The sequence below is a fragment of the Cannabis sativa genome, chromosome 4 (assembly GCF_029168945.1).
Source record: "Cannabis sativa cultivar Pink pepper isolate KNU-18-1 chromosome 4, ASM2916894v1, whole genome shotgun sequence".
NCBI lineage: Eukaryota > Viridiplantae > Streptophyta > Magnoliopsida > Rosales > Cannabaceae > Cannabis > Cannabis sativa.
In genome coordinates this window covers 18,082,237-18,100,171 of record NC_083604.1, presented here as the reverse complement: position 1 = coordinate 18,100,171, position 17,935 = coordinate 18,082,237, and the positions used below count along the sequence as shown (strand labels likewise).

The 17,935-nt window shown below is 34.0% G+C and overlaps 1 non-coding gene across 1 annotated transcript; it reads right to left on the bottom strand.

The window, feature by feature from the left end:
* Positions 1 to 17,410: 17,410 nt before the first annotated feature.
* LOC133037534 (small nucleolar RNA R71) lies at positions 17,411 to 17,517 on the bottom strand. The gene has a single exon (XR_009687621.1). It is a non-coding gene; the product is annotated as a small nucleolar RNA R71 (small nucleolar RNA).
* Between the last annotated feature and the right edge of the window lie 418 nt (positions 17,518 to 17,935).

Below are 17,935 nucleotides of genomic sequence, written 5' to 3'. Positions count from 1 at the left end.
TATAAATGGTTGGGTGGGTTATATATGGTTTTGGGTTTTATTGTTGGATAAGAGTTAAGAAAGCGGGTTTTGGAGCGTAAACGTTATAGCGCCGAAACCGTGGGAAGTACGTGGTATTATCACAAACACTGACACCACATGGTCAAGATTTGATTTGATCTAATCTAATCTAACTTAATATTAACTATAATTTTCATTTATTTGTTTTTTCTAATGCAGTTTCGAATGAATGAAACTAACTAAATCAAATTAATAGGTTGAAGTTGAACTAAATCTGACTAGCTCTTGTTAGAAAAAAAAACCTGGCTTATTTTTTAAAATGATAATAAGGGTAAATACAATTTTTGACCATGTCTTTTGCAAAAGTTACAGATTGAACTCTCTGTTTTATTAAATGACAAAATAAACTCTGTATTTTTTAAAATGATAAAAATAGGACCATGAATTGTTTTTTTGTCAAAATAAAATTTAATAATAATCTAATCTAAAGGTGTTATAATAAAATTGTTTACATTTTTTTTGTATTTGTTCGTATTTTCAAGGTAGTTAAATTAAAAAAAAAATTGTTAAATCTTAAACTCAATGTCCTATTTGTACCATTTTGGAAAATACAGGTTACATTTTATCATTTAACAAAACAAAAGGTTCAATTTGGTAAGGTCTAAAATAGTATTTACCTTGATAATAATAATAATAATAATAATGATAAAAGATTCTAACCATCTTTATTTTTTTTTCTTTTTTTTTCTAAGCACTTTATTTTTTTTCAAGAATACCATATTGCATACATGTTTTGAAATTGTATTATAAATAAAAGGAGGAGTTTCTTTCAACTAATAAAGTTAATGGTCTAGCCATAAGGTATATTTAGCTAATTTATGAGATGTAACATTAAAATTATGACTAACATAAGAAAGACATGCCCCTAAAATTTAAACAACAACTTGTGACAAACTCACTATTGATGGTGTGGGGTTGCAGCCCCATTATACTTAAAAAGTTAAAAAGGCTCCCACAAAATTAAATAAATTTAAATATTTTTTTATGACAATTAAACTCTCACATAGCGAAATTTTGGGTCCATCACTAACAATAACACCTTAATGTTAGAAAAAATAACTCATAGCTCATTATTGTATACATTAGAGTTATTCAACACCTAGCGATAAACAATAAAAAAAATAACTTTAACATGCACCCTAATATAACAAGCCCAATCCAATCCCATTAACAAAGTCAACACTCCAGTTTGAAAATATTGAAATATTAAACTTGATTTAATATGGTTAATTTTTAGAATTTTCTTGTTGTTACTAGAGTTTCTAGAATATTCATATATTTACTAATTTCAAGAGTATTCTTTGAAAAAATTTATTTTTGCATATACCAATTTATTTTCTTAAGAACTGTACATAAAATGTGACTATAAATATTTACGGTAACAGATTAAAAACCTGATACTATAGAACAAAGATTTGTTGTAACATAACAGAAATAAAATAAATTATGTAGAATTTAAAACTTGACACAAGATAATTATGTGTGGTATCAGTGTTCTTTCAAACACTACTAGTCTACGGGACCGCGTCCAGAGAATAAAATCAAGTAGTAAAGTATCAAAGATTACAAGAACAACTGACTTAAGCAAAATTAGACTCCCTCTAATGATTTCTCGCAACTCCTTGCAACCCACCTCGCTAATATGATCTCTGAAACAGACAAAGTAGTGAACTCCCTACAGCTAGGGGTGTACGTTGGTCAGTTTGGTCGGGTTATAGCATATTTTTATCAGCATAATATAAATATCGGGTTGCAAATATTTAGTTGCAACCCGCCCAATTAAAAATTAAAAAAAGTTCAACCCGCTCAATAATTTCGTCGGTTTGGTTGGGTTAACCCATTCAAATCAATCTTCACTTTTTTTTTAATAATTATTATTGTTAGTTTATAGTATTCAAATAATTAGACTTAAAAAAATAAAATACATTATTTATATTTTAAGTTAAAAAATGTTATAGTCTTAATTAATCTTAAGAACTTTAATATAAGATAAATATAATTGAGTAAACATAAAATAATTGAATAAAATAATAAAAAAAGTAATAATATGGTGTAGATTTTAAACTTTAACTTAAATATCTAAATACAATAAAAATTATTAACTATAAAGTCTAAAAATTAAGTTAAACACTAAAATATTCAAACTTTAAATATAAAATAGTTTAACTAATAAATATAATTTATATAATATATTATATAAACTTTTTTATAAAATATATATAAATCGGTTTAATTCGGTTTATTGAGATTAATTAGGCGATTTAGAATAATTTGTAAACTACGTAGTATGTTCATTGGGCAGTTTAGATTTTTATTGTATTATTGTGGGTTGTATTTTTTGTCGATTTATTCAGTTTGGTTTGGGCAATTAATTCAGGTTGGGCGGTTTATAAATTTTGTTGAACACCCCTACCTTCAGCTATTGATGCGTGCTCACTTCCTCTCAAAAGTAATGTTTTTGACAAATCTTCTCCCAAAGATATATGCTCACTTTCTCCCGAAATGAGACTTAGAAATATTTTCTCCCGAAGACCCACACTTCACTACTATAAATTACACTATTCATGTTGGTCAACGCTACTGTTCATAGCGTTGACCGACATGAATAGTACCCAAATAATTGGACTCGTCTCTTTAAAAATGACACTAATAATATGTTATTAATATGTTATTTGTGTTTGTTATTAACCCTCGACTATTGTGTTAGTGAGGTTTTAAAAATGATGCAAAATGAAATAGTCAGAGATAACAACTGACGCATAAACATTAAAATCTTTAAAACATAATCAGACGCGCGCCTACTGTTCATACACATTCAGCCCTAAAACTCTTGAATGCTCTGGCAAAACCACCCCTTGACCCATTCGAATCCAGCCACTACTCTCCAAAACTAGCCTCTTGATCATCGATTTTTAAACAAGCCTCTTGACCGTTCCGATCGTCTTCTTTGAAACCGGCCACTCAAGTCCCTTTCCCTTTCGATCTTCCTCTTCCTCACGGTGGTGGTTTAAAGCTCTCTAGTCTGACGTAACAGTGGTGGTTTGAAGCTCTCTGCTCCGACGTAGCTCTCATTTAATTCTGTCATCAGCTTCTCTTCAACGATACATAGGGTAAATATTTCAGTTTATTATTACGCTTTATTTTTTCTACATCAATTTTTTGAATAATATATTATTAAAATTAGGCTTATTCTGATAATTATTTGTTGTTAGAGTATTGAAGACCATTTTTTGAAAAATATATTATTTAAATTAGACCAAAGTGTCAAAACTCTTATTTTCTCTTGTTTGGATTTTTATACGATTTCGGACTTGGACATCAGGAGCAGAAGGATGAGTGGGCGCCTCACCGTGTAGACACGTTCCAGAGGCAAAATGTTTTACCTCCTAATGCAATTATATCTGTCAGTTCCGTTAATTGTGGTTTGTGGAGGTACTGCTGGTAATTAGTTTTTCATAAGTTTTTGTTACTTTTGAATTTGTTATTTTTTTTTTTCTAAAAAGAAGAGTAATTCATATGCGCTTGATTGTATTTTTTGTGGTAGATTATTAAACTTATGTTTGAATTATGAAGGCATGGATACAATTTTTAATTATGCCATATATACGTTTATATGCATCATGATGTAACATCTTTTGATGTAGACTTTAAAAGAAAAAGATAGAATATTTGAATAATAAAATTAAGTGAAGAGAGACGAGGAGAAGACAAAAGAGAATATTCAAAAAAAAATTGTTTTCTTTGAAATCATTAAAAAAAGTCTGAAATGCTTTGACATTATAAAGCTTATTTGTAAGAACCATGACCTTATTGGAAAATCTAAAATCTCTAGAATATCGTGATCATACTATACTTTAGAGGCGTGTATAAATTGATTAGGGTCAATATATCTGATTGGCAACTTTTTGTTTTTCTTCAGCTGGAGGCAGGGCCGGCCCTAGGCATAAAGAAACAGCCACTTTACACTTCTGGGCCTAAAATAAAAAAAAAAAAATTATTAGGCTTTTATTTAAGTAAAATTTAAGTGTAATATAAGAAACAAATATTTATATCTTAGTTGGTTGAGGTGGAGGACATAATGTACAAGATTTCAAATCCCATAACACTCTTTTTTTTGATATATTTTTGAGGGTCCCAAAATTTAATTCGTCTTGGGCCCATAAATTTTTAGGGCCAGCCCTGGCTGGAGGCCAATTATATATGTAGTAGTTTGAGAGAGTTTAGTGCTCTTGCCCTCGCCGCACACTAGATTAGAAATGTAGTTTTTTTTTTTTTTTTTTTTTTTTTTTTTGGATTATGTGTGAGATTGCATCCTTAAAGTTAGAGTCTACATTTTATTATTGGTCTCGGAATTTGTCACAACTAGCTTCTATCAACTATGATCTTGTTATGATGAAAAACTTCAACGAATCCTTAGATGACTAAACGACACGATGTACACTGTTTTCATTTTCCACATCAATTTTCATCTTCAGAATACATAAAGAGTTAAATATAGTTATATGCCCATTACTTAAATATAGTAAAAGAAATCTTCCTATCACCCAAAACCGTCAAAAATTTGAACTTCTGTCTCTTTAAAATCTGAAATAAAATATGTGAATGATAAAATTTGAATCCTAAACTTTTTTCAAGAAGAAAAATAGATAAGTTTATCATTACACATTTATATATGGGCTCTAAAAATAAAAAAATTTAGTGGAGATTTTTGATTGACTAAAACTGAAATAAAAATCTAGTGGAGAAAGTGGTTTTTATTCATATAATGATCTATCGTCAATGTTTTCTTTCTTGCAATTCTTTATGCTTTTAACGTTTACTATTAGGTTTGACAAATTGGTATTTTTCTTATATGTATTTATATATAGGGGAATTCTAAGGTACGCTGTGCTCTTTCTTCCTTATGCTATAGGGAAGTCTAATTGACCAATCATAATTTAAACAAAAAAAAATACATGTAAATTTTATCATTGTTAGTGTAGCTGATTGTTATGCAATGGAGAGAGTAGAACCACATACATATAGACGCCTGGGTGGGAGGTGATATCCAAACTAGGCCAAAAATGGGCCGTGTAATTCACGGGCGCGTGAGGGTCCTTGAAAAAACGTGTTTTTGCAAATGTCAGTTGTATATAAGAAAATATAAAAACTGTAAGCGTTTGCGAGCGAAAGCAATTTCCATACAAGAAACCGAACAAAGCGTAATATAAAATATTTGCAGAAAAATAAATAACTTGACACAAGAGATTTATACGTGGTATCAGTGTTCTCACGAACACTCCTAGTCCACGGGGCCACGCCCAGAGAATGAAATCAATTAATAAAGTATCAAAATCACAAAGACAATTGACTTAAACAAGTTTAGACTCCCTCTAAAGTATTGCCGCAATCCTTTGTAATCCACTTTATGAATCTGACTTCTTGAAACACCTTCAAGTTCGAACTCCCTTCGTCTTTGAAGTGTGAGTGCTTACTTCCTCCCGAAGTAAGGCTTCAACAAGTCTTCTCCCGAAGACCAAGTGCTTACTTCGTCCCGAAGTAAGGCTTTATCAAGTCTTCTTCCGAAGACCAATCTCTTGTTCAGTCAAGTAGTTCTTTACAACCTCTAGGACAGAGTAAGAACAGAAATAGAACAACTAGAACCTAGATGAACAACTAGGCTCTCACAAAACAAAGAAAGACTCTCTTCTCTCAAAAGATAAATGCAAAAAATAAATAATGGAAGAGGTAATTCGAATGGTTGCTCTCTAGGCTCTATTTATAGAACATAGAAACCAAATAGGCAACCACAAGTTCGAATTGGCAGCTGTACAAAAACTTTCCTAAGAAAACACGATCTGCTACATCAGATTCGGATGCTGACGCAGCAGATCTGACCAGAAACGGGAAACTTGCTAAAATCGGGTCCGATCCTCTATCAATGCTTGATTCCTGCCAAAAACAGATTAGATATTCTGATTGTATCAAGATACAATCGAAATTAATAAGGAAAAGGCAATAATCAAAGTTTCCCTAAAAAAGACAACTTTCCAAAAGAGAATTTTCAACAAAGGAAAGTTCAGCTGAAAGTGCAACTTTCCTAACAAGGAAAATGGCAACTAAAAACCGAATTTAAAAGGTAAGAAATCGAAAATGAATGTATAGCAATCTTACCATAAATGGAAAAATTGTTTTGTCACCTAACTTGCCAAAAAAGGACTTTACAATCTCCCCCTTTGGCACTTTAGATGAACAAAATAATTTTTAACATAAAGTACCTGCAAGGCAAAGTTAGCAAGAGCAAAAGATACTACTCCCCCTGAGTAACACAATCGAATATCACAAAGAAACCAAAAACATGCTAACTTTAAAAGATATGTTCACAAGTACTAACCAACCACAACTCTCCCTGGAAAAAAGGTCCAGAGTTGGGCAACAAACAACTTAAAAATAAATATCTCTCCCCCTTTTTGTTTATCGGAGTGCCAAAGTAAACAAAGGAAGAAAAACAGATATAAGTTCAATCCAAAAAACAAAGGAGAAACAACTTAATCTCGGTAGAGTTTAATCAAAGAGGACAATTGCATGGACATCTCATGCTGGACTTATTCCATTGCTCCAAGGCGAGTATACACATTCTGAAGTTCAGACTTGACTTCCAGGAGTTCTGCTGCAGCAAAACCTGAACTTGCAGCAGCAGAAGCAGCAGCAACACTAGCCTTGGGTCGTTTTTGGAACACACCTTCAAAGTATTCAGAGGGCTGGAATGTAGGTCCACTGATGGGAGGCTCAAGTGTTTCATGTGATTGAGCCACATTCTTCTGAGAAGATAAAACCTTATAAATTAGATTAGGAAACACAAGTTTAAAGGTTGGCTTTTTACCTCTTCGAAAGGAGACAATTTGGTTCAGAATGTGTGAGGCCAAATCAATGGAAGTTCCAGAAGTGATTCGGTAAAGGAGTGAAGCCACATCTTGAGATACCACGGTTTTGTTAGAATTTGGAACCCAATTGCTTAAGGCAAACCGCATAAGAGAAGCATGAGCAAAAGTGAGGTGAGTGATTCGAAGACTCTCCCCTGGTTTCAATTCTGAACGAGCACCCGTGAGTTCAGAGTGCATCAACTCACGATCCATGGACATCACTGCATTGGATACATTCTCGGGCAATTGCAAAGCTTGAGCAATATCCTTTTCAGAAAAAGAGAACCAATGACCCCTAACATAAACTCTTCGATAAAGTCTAGAATTCTCATCAAGGAAATCATCAGTGAGATTAGCATAAAAATCCTTAACAATGTTTGTAATGTATCCAATGAAACCAGTAAGAGTGTTTTCCCATTGATGAAATTGAATGAACTTTACAATACCATAAACACGATGAGCATGCAAATCATAGTTCCTCTCACTTTCAAACTTACGGTTTGCATATAAATTCCAGTCACGCTCATTGTCTCGATAATAAAAACGAGGACAGCCAGAAAGAGAGGAAGGGATATTACCAGATGAAGGATCTTCCATGGGCTGCTTGCCTTTGGCAGCAGTAGAGGCCTTTGCTGCAGAAGCAGATTTTGAACGAGGAGGCTCTGGCTCGAGTTCTGTGTCCTCACTGTCCTTCTCAGTATGCAGAGACACTGATTTGTCTGAAGAGACTTCCATTGGATCCTCTTCTTCTGAACTGGAACTTGAACAGGCCGAGGGTGGATTAGTCTTGAGTTTCTTCTTGGCTGGAGGGACTGACTTTTCACGAGATTGAGAGGCTCGAAGTTCCTTCTCAGCAGAGGCTTGCTGGGCTCGAGTTCGAGTAGAAGGGCCTGTTGGAGTGGAGCCAGGCATTGATGCAGCAGGAGGACGAACTGTCAATGGAGGAGGAGATTCCTTTGACGATTCAGAAGACGAAGTCCAGGTGCGAATGGGTCTTACTGATTTGCGAGCAACTTGCTTGGGTGGACGTTTTGGCTTCTCGGTTTGAGATTCACGCTGGGGAAGTGATGAATCTCCAGGCTTTGCAACAGCAGGAGGATCAACTGAAGCAGCAGGGGGTGCATTGGAAGGAGTTGCAACGGTTTCTTCTAACTTTTTAGAGTGCCCTAGATTCTTGGTTCTCACCATTTTGGATCTGAAAGAGAAGATGAACAGAGACAATATAAGAAACAAGAAAGAGGGTTCGGGTAGGTGGTGAGATAAATGACAAAGATTGGTTTATATAACCTTGGAATCAAAACAAGAAAAGGAAACCAATTTTGAAAATTTAAATGGTAACCGCCAGCCCATGAACACATAAAAGGAAACCGCCCACTTCTCAACTCCTTTCCCCCTTTTTTTTTAAAAAAGATAAAAGGAAACTAGAATTGCCAAAAAAATTTCCAAAAATAGATCAATCTTTCAAGAATAAAGGCACATTACCATATAAAGATTAATCTTTACTTGGAAAAATATCAAAATAAATCAAAGAAGAATGAATGTTGATACTTACCATTTAGGCACAAGATTTCCTTAACCCATGAAGCAAGTCACACGCCTCCCTCTTTTTTTTATTAATTATTTTTTTTTAAATTAAACCCGAAAATAAAATGCAATGTGTACAATAAATATATGTGATTCGAATCAAGCAAAGAAATCAAATATCATTGACAATTGACAAAATAAAATACATGTTATGCTTTTAAGGAAAATAACTAATTAGTATCTCATGAAATACTCATACTTAATTGATGTTGAGGAAAAAGATATGCATGTTACTAAAAATTGTGAACCAGGATTATCAATTTAATTTTAATATAGGAGACTTACAGATTTGAACACACTTGTCAGACATAAGTGTGTGCAGTGAAAATAGGATCATTGTCCTTGGCAAGATTTTTCATTTTCGCCTTTTTCAATTTGATCCCACAACTGGATGCTTTCACACCATACTGAAGGTAGCCCTTTTCTATGGTAGTGCATCCTCATCATAGTTGCTAATTACAATGTTCCAGCTTACTCAACAGATGGCTTTCACACCTCAGTATGGGTAGCTCTATTCCAGCAAGGGGCCTGACAAGACTGAAACAAAAATTGCTCAACTCTGTATAAGTACATTATTTAATCCTAGACACAAATAAAGAGTAACATGAACCTTTTAACACAACATCACAAAGTATGATCAGAATGAGATCCTAACTGATTATAATCCAAAAGCATAAACATGATTTGTCAAAATACAATGATAGGAGATTAAAAGCTAGAGAAGAATCACATAACACTATTGTACAAAAATTATGAACATGATAAAATTAAACAATGCAAACTCCCAAAGACTTTCTGAGGGAGTCAAAGCGACTTGCATCTAGGGCCTTTGTGAAAATATCAGCTAATTGTTTTTCAGTATCAACATATTCTAATTGCAATGATTTATTTTCAACAAGTTCCCTGATAAAGTGATGTCTTATATCAATGTGCTTTGTTCTAGAATGTTGAACGGGATTTTTGGAAATATTTATGGCACTAGTATTATCACAAAAAATAGTCAAAACACCCAATTCAAATCCATAATCAATCAACATTTGTTTCAACCACAATAGTTGAGTACAACAACTGCCAGCAGCTATGTACTCAGCTTCGGCAGTGGACAAGGAGATGGAATTCTGTTTCTTGCTATGCCAAGATACTAGATTATTCCCAAGAAAGAAACACCCTCCACTTGTGCTCTTATGATCATCAGCATTGCCTGCCCAATCTGCATCACTAAAACAAGCAAGATTTGAATTAGTATCTTTTGAGTACCAAATTCCATAATCAGGGGTGCTATTAACATATCTAATAATCCTTTTTACAACTGATACATGAGATTCCATAGGATTACTTTGATATCTAGCACACACTCCCACACTGTAACAGATATCAGGACGACTAGCAGTTAAATACAAAAGACTTCCAATCATGCTACGATAGAGTGTAGTGTCTACCTTTACTCCATTCTCATCTTTTGTTAATTTCAGTGTGGTGCTCATTGGAGTACTTACCTGCTTAGCCGATTCAAGGCCAAATTTCTTGACAAGGTTCTTAGCATACTTAATTTGAGATACAAATGTACCTCCTTCCATTTGTCTCACTTGAAGACCCAGAAAGAAATTAAGCTCACCAACCATGCTCATTTCAAATTCACTTTTCATTTGATCAACAAATACCTGCACTTCATGGTTAGATGTAGAACCAAAAACTATATCATCAACATAAATTTGAGCAATGATAAAATCAGATTTTATATGCTTGATGAAAAGAGTTTTATCCACACTACCTCTGTGATAGTCATGAGAAAGTAAAAATTGAGTCAACCTTTCATACCAAGCTCGAGGAGCTTGTTTCAGACCATACAAAGCTTTTTCAAGCTTGTATACGTGATCTGGAAATTGAGGATCTTCGAATCCTTTTGGTTGCTCAACATAAACTTCCTCATTCAAAATACCATTTAGGAAGGCAGATTTCACATCCATTTGAAACAATTTAATATTCAAAATACAAGCAATACACAAAAGTAAACGAATTGATTCTAATCTTGCAACAGGAGCAAAAGTTTCATCAAAATCAATACCTTCTACCTGTGTGTACCCTTGTGCCACCAAACGAGCCTTGTTTCTCACAATTGTACCGAACTCATCACTTTTATTTTTAAATAACCACTTTGTTCCAATTACATTTATACCTTTTGGTCTTCGGACCAAAATCCATACCTTGTTGCGAACAAATTGGTTCAGTTCCTCTTGCATTGCATTGAGCCATTCCTCAAAGGTCATGGCTTCCTTCACATTTTTCGGTTCATATTGAGAAACAAAACAAAGAAAGCTGATTAAATTAACATACCTTCTGCGAGTTACCATGCTTTCTTCAGGATTTCCAAGAATGAGATCTTTTGGATGATTCAATTTGACTCTGATGCTTGGTTCTTTCTGAATAAAATCAGTGATGATGTTTGGATGAGTCAAGATAGACGGTTCTGGTTCTCCAGTTTCAGTTGCAGTAGCAGATTCGTCATTTGCAGCATCAGAAATGGGTTCTGCTGCATCAGGATCTGCTTTTGCTGCTTCTGGAGGAGCATCCATGAGAATATCTATCTTGGCTTCTGTGGAAAACTCTGAAAAATCTCTAAAATCATCAACAACCACATTAGTTGATTCCAAAACAGTTTTAGCATCAAATTTACCAATATGCTCACGATCTCTATAGACATAACACACACATCCAAAAACATGAAAATGACTTACATTGGGGCGCTTACCTTTCCAGATTTCATAAGATGTTTTTGAGGTACCTGGATGAATAAACACTCTGTTTATTATGTAGCAAGCTGTGTTAATAGCTTCAGCCCATAAGCGCTTTGTCAACTTCTTGCTATTTAACATCACTCTTGCCATTTCCTGCAATGTTCGATTCTTCCTCTCAACAACTCCATTTTGTTGAGGAGTTTTGGGAGCTGAAAATTCATGAGTTATACCTGTAGACTTGCAAAAATCATCATACACAGAATTTTTAAACTCCTTACCATGATCACTTCGAATTCGAACAATTTTCCCAATATTACAACCTTTCTCAACTCTTAATCTCAGACAAAGAGTTTTAAAGGCATCAAAAGTGTCAGATTTTTCTCTTAAGAAATCTACCCAAGTAAAACGAGAGAAATCATCAACACACACAAAGATATATCATTTACCATTCAAACTTTCAACTTGGATTGGACCCATAAGATCCATGTGAAGCAATTCCAATACTTTTGAGGTATTGATATGAGACACAGGCTTGTGAGTGATTTTTAATTGCTTCCCAAGTTGACACGGTTCACACTTACCTTCACTTTCCTTACCAAGCTTGGGAAGTCCTCGAACAATACCTGCATTTGACAATTTTTTTCAGGTTTTTAAAATTAATATGCCCAAGCTTGGCATGCCACAGATCTGTGGTGTTGTTGATAGCTGAATGACAAGTAAACACAGGGGTTAGAGTGTAACAGTTATCATTGGATCGAAATCCTTGCAAGATACATTCATTGTCATCATTCAGAACATAACAATGATCACTATCAAAAGAAACAGTAAACCCTTGATCACAAATTTGACTGATGCTAAGTAAATTAGCCCTCAGTCCTTCAACTAACATCACATTTTTCAGTCTAGATAACCCTTCAAAATTTAGAGTTCCCATACCAACAACTTTTCCAGATAGGCCATTACCAAAAGTGACTTCTCCACATTGCATAGGCCGAATGTTAGTCAAAAAGTCCTTGTCACCTGTCATATGTCTAGAGCAACCACTGTCAAAATACCACATTTGAGATGCAGCAGTTTTATCAGAAAAACCAGCTAGACAATTCTTTTTCACCCATATTTGTTTCAAACCTTTATGTTTCTTTTGAGATTTTTCCAAATTATCAAAATAATTTGTTTTAAACAGATTTTTCAACGTGAAACATTTAGGTCTGATATGTCCTTTTCTACCACAAAAAAAACAAGTGGGAACAAATCTTTTTACCTGAGATCTTACTCTTTTCGATAATCCTGGAGATTTTGCAGCATCAGAAACTGCTCTTGCTGTAACAGGCTGTGAAATTGTTACAGCAGACTTTGTAGCCTCAAAGTGATTCGTTGGAACACTAGATTTTACAAACTTCGTGACTCCAGAACTTTCCATTCCACTTGAACCAAGGCCTGCGAACCCTCTTTGACCTGCATTCTGAGCTTTTTCAAAAATAGAAGATCCAGGGTTAAGCATTTGAACATTTTTCTTAAAATTTTCAAGTTCCTTCTTTATGTTGGGTTTTATGCCCTACATAAAACTCATTTCAATATAATCAGATTTACTTATTAATATAGATCAGAAATAACATTTAATGTTGCATGGTTCACATGATTTATTTCATGATTATATGTACATAATGTATAGATTCATCTGAAACCCTTTTCACATACTTGATCCTGTTTATTGTGCCGTCAACACATTGGAAAGTAAACATGACTATGTGAATAAAGTTTCCTAGATTTATCAGACACAGGGTTTTACTGATATGATAATCTACAACAAGAGTTTACTTGTATTTGGAGAAATACTATGTTCTTTCCAGAACATTGGTTAAAGTAAAGCTCAGGTTGGATGCATGGAGTATGCATCGGAAGGGACCGATATTGAACTTTGACTTAGATTTATTAAACTTACCGTAAAATCTATTCAAGTCAATATCGCCTAGTTGATCTTAGATCAAATGATCTTAATCCTGTTATGATTAGGCTCAATCTTGAAAGGCTATTCGTGTTCCTTGAATTGTTAGTTAAGCCTACTTTTAGGACAGGGTGATACGTACTTTTTGGGAACACGGTAGTGCAATTGAGTGGGAGCGCTAGCATAAACATGGAATCTATAGCTTCTATCTGGCGAATAGTAAGCAAAGGATGATCTCCTTCGAGCTTGACCAAACGAAAATAAATGGTGGAGATCTCATTTCACATAAGCTGAAATATCATTTATACGGGGTCAAATGTTTTAAGGATAAAATACATAGTAGGGTGTTACGGTAATTTAATCCCTTTACTGTGTAGATCATTCATATAGAGGATCATTGATCAAATTAGGATTATAACAATGGATAACTAATGATGTGTCTATATGGTGGAACATATAGAGCATTCTATATACTGAGAGTGCAATTCTAAGTTCTATGCGTGGATTCAACGAAGAATTAATAAGTTAGTGAATTTTAGTGCTAAATTCTTGATCTACTTATTGGAAGCTCGGTTATATAGACCCATGGTCCCCCCACTAGTTGAGATAATATTGCTTGTAAGACTCATGTAATTGGTTTTGATTAATCAATTATAATTCTCAAATTAGACTATGTCTATTTGTGAATTTTTCACTAAGTAAGGGCGAAATTGTAAAGAAAGAGTTTATAGGGGCATATTTGTTAATTATGATACTTTGTATGGTTCAATTAATAAATATGATAAATGACAATATTATTTAATAATTATTTATAGTTATTAAATAGTTAGAATTGGCATTTAAATGGTTGAATTAGGAAATTGGCATTTTTGAGAAAATCAGATACAAAAGGTGTTAAAATTGCAAAATTGCAAAAAGCAAGGCCCAATCCACTAAGTGTATGGCCGGCCACCTTAGTAGGTATTTAAAGTTGATTTTTTCATTATTTTAATGCCATATAATTCAAATCTAACCCTAGTGGAATGCTATAAATAGATAGTGAAGGCTTCAGGAAAATAACACTTTTCTTCTGACACTTCTGATTCAGAAAACCTGAGCCTTCTCTCTCCCTATCTTTGGCTGACCCTTCTCTTTCTACTTCCCTCTTCAATTTCAAAAATCTTAGTGTGTGAGTAGTGCCCACACACATCAAGTGATACCTCAATCATAGTGAGGAAGATCGTGAAGAAAGATCATCAGCAAAGGAGTTTCAGCATCAAAGATTCAGAGAAAGAGATCCAGGTTCAGATATTGATAATGCTCTGCGACAGAAAGGAATCAAGGGCTAGATATCTGAACGGAAGGAGTCATTATATTCCGCTGCACCCAATGTAAGGTTTCTTAAACTTTATATGTGTTTAATTTATCGTTTTAGAAAGTTCTTATTTAGGATGTTAATAAACATACTTGTGAGTAGATCTAAGATCCTGGTAAAATAATTTTCAACAACTGGCCTCAGAGCCATGGTAATTGATTTACTTGCAAGAAATTTGGACTTTAAAACGATTGTTTGTATGATTTTTGGATGATATCATGTTGTATTGAGTGTTATTTGATGATTGATTGATGTTTGTAAATTTTTGTCAAAAATAATTGCGATTCTGTTTCTGGAATTATTTTTATTGGATAGTATGGAAAAAATTAAGCAAGTTAGCCTTTTACAGAACTCAATTTCGATTTTATTTGAATTAGTTATGAATTTTTGAAGATTTGAAAAAATCGGGATTGTGCTGAAATTTTCCTGCAATCGCGAAACTGTCCGTACAATTCACAATTTTTTTGTTTTTCTTCGATTTTTCATGCTTTTTCATGGAATTAACTTCCGATTTTTGGTATAGTTTTGTATTTATACTATTACTATTCCTAATTCAATTCTAATTATCATTTTGAATTAATTTAATATTTTTTAAATTTAATTCAAGATATTAGTGTAATTTGAATTTGAATAGAATTAGTATCTATCTTCTTGCTTAAAAATCTATCTTATTTTAAAATTTGATTATATCTTATCTTATTTTAAATTTAAAAATAAGATATTTATAATCATGTAATTTTTAAATGATATAAGATATTTTGCTAATTTTTTAAATTTTGTTATTTTATTTATTTAAATTACATTTAAAATTTGAAAAAGATATTTATTTATCTTTTCTAATTTTTTATTTAATTTTTATTTATAAAATAACATTTAAAATTTAAAAGTAGTTAGCAAATTTTTGAAATGATATTTGTTAGGCTATTTTTAGCCTATGTTATGGATCCGATTTATGTGCATTCTTAGCTGTGTTGGGACGGAATTACGCTTGTTTTCTATGTTTTCAGGTTCTTTGGAGTAAAAGAGGTCTCGGGTGCATAAATTCACTGAAAAACGTGCTGAGCCGAAGAAAAACTTCATTTTATGAGTTTTTGCATATCTGGCCGCGGCGATGAAGAGTCTCGCCGCGGCGAGATACGAGAAACAGAAAGTGCCTAATTTTGGCACATTCTCGCCGCGGCGAGAGGAAGTGTCGCCGCGGCGAGATCCCGTACGGACCGGGGGTAATTTCGTCCATCGAACCCTAAATTTCAAGTATAAATAGAAAACTGCGATTGGAAGTCAGGGAGAGCGATTTGGAACCCTAAAACACAGCTGAGAGCGGCAGGAAGAGCGTAGAGATTCAAGTGAAGATCCTGAATTCACCCTTAAACAGTTCTTTTCTTTATTCCTCTTTAATTTATTAATGTTGAATATTGCTATAGGAATGGTTATGGATTTGTTTCTGAACTAAATTTCCCATTTAGGGAGGATGATGATTGTTGTTTAATGTTTTCCTAGTTAATGTTTAATTACCATTCCTCAATTCTTGTGTGTGTGAAATTATCTTAATTTGTGTTTAATTTCATGTTTAAGATTGATCACCTTGTGCATGCTCTATGATCTCAATTCAAAATCTGAAAAGTGAGAATTGAGAATGCTAAAATTAAGATAATCGATGTTCTATGTGAAACGAAAGTATTTACATGACTTATGTGACGAGTAGATTATTGCTTAATGCTGATTTCATGTTAGTTTAATTAAGGAATTAATTAGATAACATGTGATTTAGAATCTAGAAGATCTGAAAGGAGCTAGGTTATTTTATAATCTGTCATTCACCCCAAGAATAGGATAGTAATTAATCATTAACAATTTGGGTAAACAACAACAGGATTCTCCTCCCTATTGTCTCATCTTGCTCAACTTTAAACTGTGTTATTAAGTTTTCTGAATTTCTTTCAAATTTTACTGTTTTTAAACCATAATTACTTTTGATTTACCGAATAGAATCATAAGTATAATTTAGTGGTACTTAATCCAATTCCCTGTGGGATCGACCTCACCTGTGTGAGATTTTACTACTTGATTGCGTATACTTGCGTAGCGTTTAAAAATATAGCAACAAGTTTTTGGCGCCGTTGCCGGGGAATTGTTTAAAGATTAATATTACATAAAATTATACTAACTTCTACTTTGGTATATTTTCTCTTGCTGATTTTTCTAACCTTTTTCTTGCAATATTTTCTTTATTTATCTCAGGAATCCTAAGTGCATGCGCCGTCAAGGACAATCAGTCATATTACCAGTTGATCCTGAAATTGAGAAAACCTGCAGGAAGAATCGAAAGAACAAGAGGCAAGAAAGAGTTTTCAAAGAATCGCCGAAACATCGTAAATCATGGCTGCCAATGTGAACAATAATGTTGGGAACAATGGGCGTAATAATGGTAATAATGGAGGCGCTGTGGAAGATCAAGCTAATGGCCGAAGCTTGAGAGATTACATTCTCCCTACTCGACGGAGTGCAACATGTATTAGGCCACCGGCGAGTGGATGCAAACAACTTCGAGATCAAACCTCGCCATCCTTCAAATGGTGCGGTCTTCGATTCGGTTGGTGGTCTCCCTTCTGAAGATCCTAATTTGCATCTCTCTAACTTCATGGAACTTTGTGAAACTTTTAAAGTTAATGGAGTTAGCGACGATGCCATTAGATTGAGGTTGTTTCCATTCTCTCTCAGAGAACGAGCCAAGAGTTGGTTGAATTCTTTGCCACCGAATTCTATTGCTACATGGAATGATCTGGCAACAAAATTTTTGTCAAAGTTCTTTCCTCCAGCAAAGTCTGCAAAGCTGAGAGGAGAAATTAATAATTTCTGCCAACAAGATAATGAATCTCTCCATGAGGCCTGGGAGAGGTTTAAAGATCTGATCAGGAAGTGTCCCCATCATGGTATAGAGAAGTGGATGCTGGTTCACAACTTCTACAACGGGTTGGTTGGTAATACTAGAACTCTAATAGATGCAGCAGCTGGCGGAGCTTTTATGAGAAAGAGTGCTAATGAGGCATATGATCTATTGGAGGAGATGGCTCTAAACAACCAAGAAGTGGCCAACTGAAAGGAGTCAATCCAAGAAAGTAGCTGGTGTGTTAGAAGTCGATGCCATCACAAAGTTAACAGCTCGGGTTGAGGCATTGACTAAAATCATTGCAGGGCAAGCTAAGCAAGCCCAAATTGTTTGTGAGTTATGTGGAGGAAGTCATCACTTTTCGGAGTGCCAAGCAGATGTGGATGATTTGCCAATGGATGAAGCTAAGGCCATTGGGAATTTTTCACGTAACAACAACAACAACAATTATGGGTTCAACCGTAA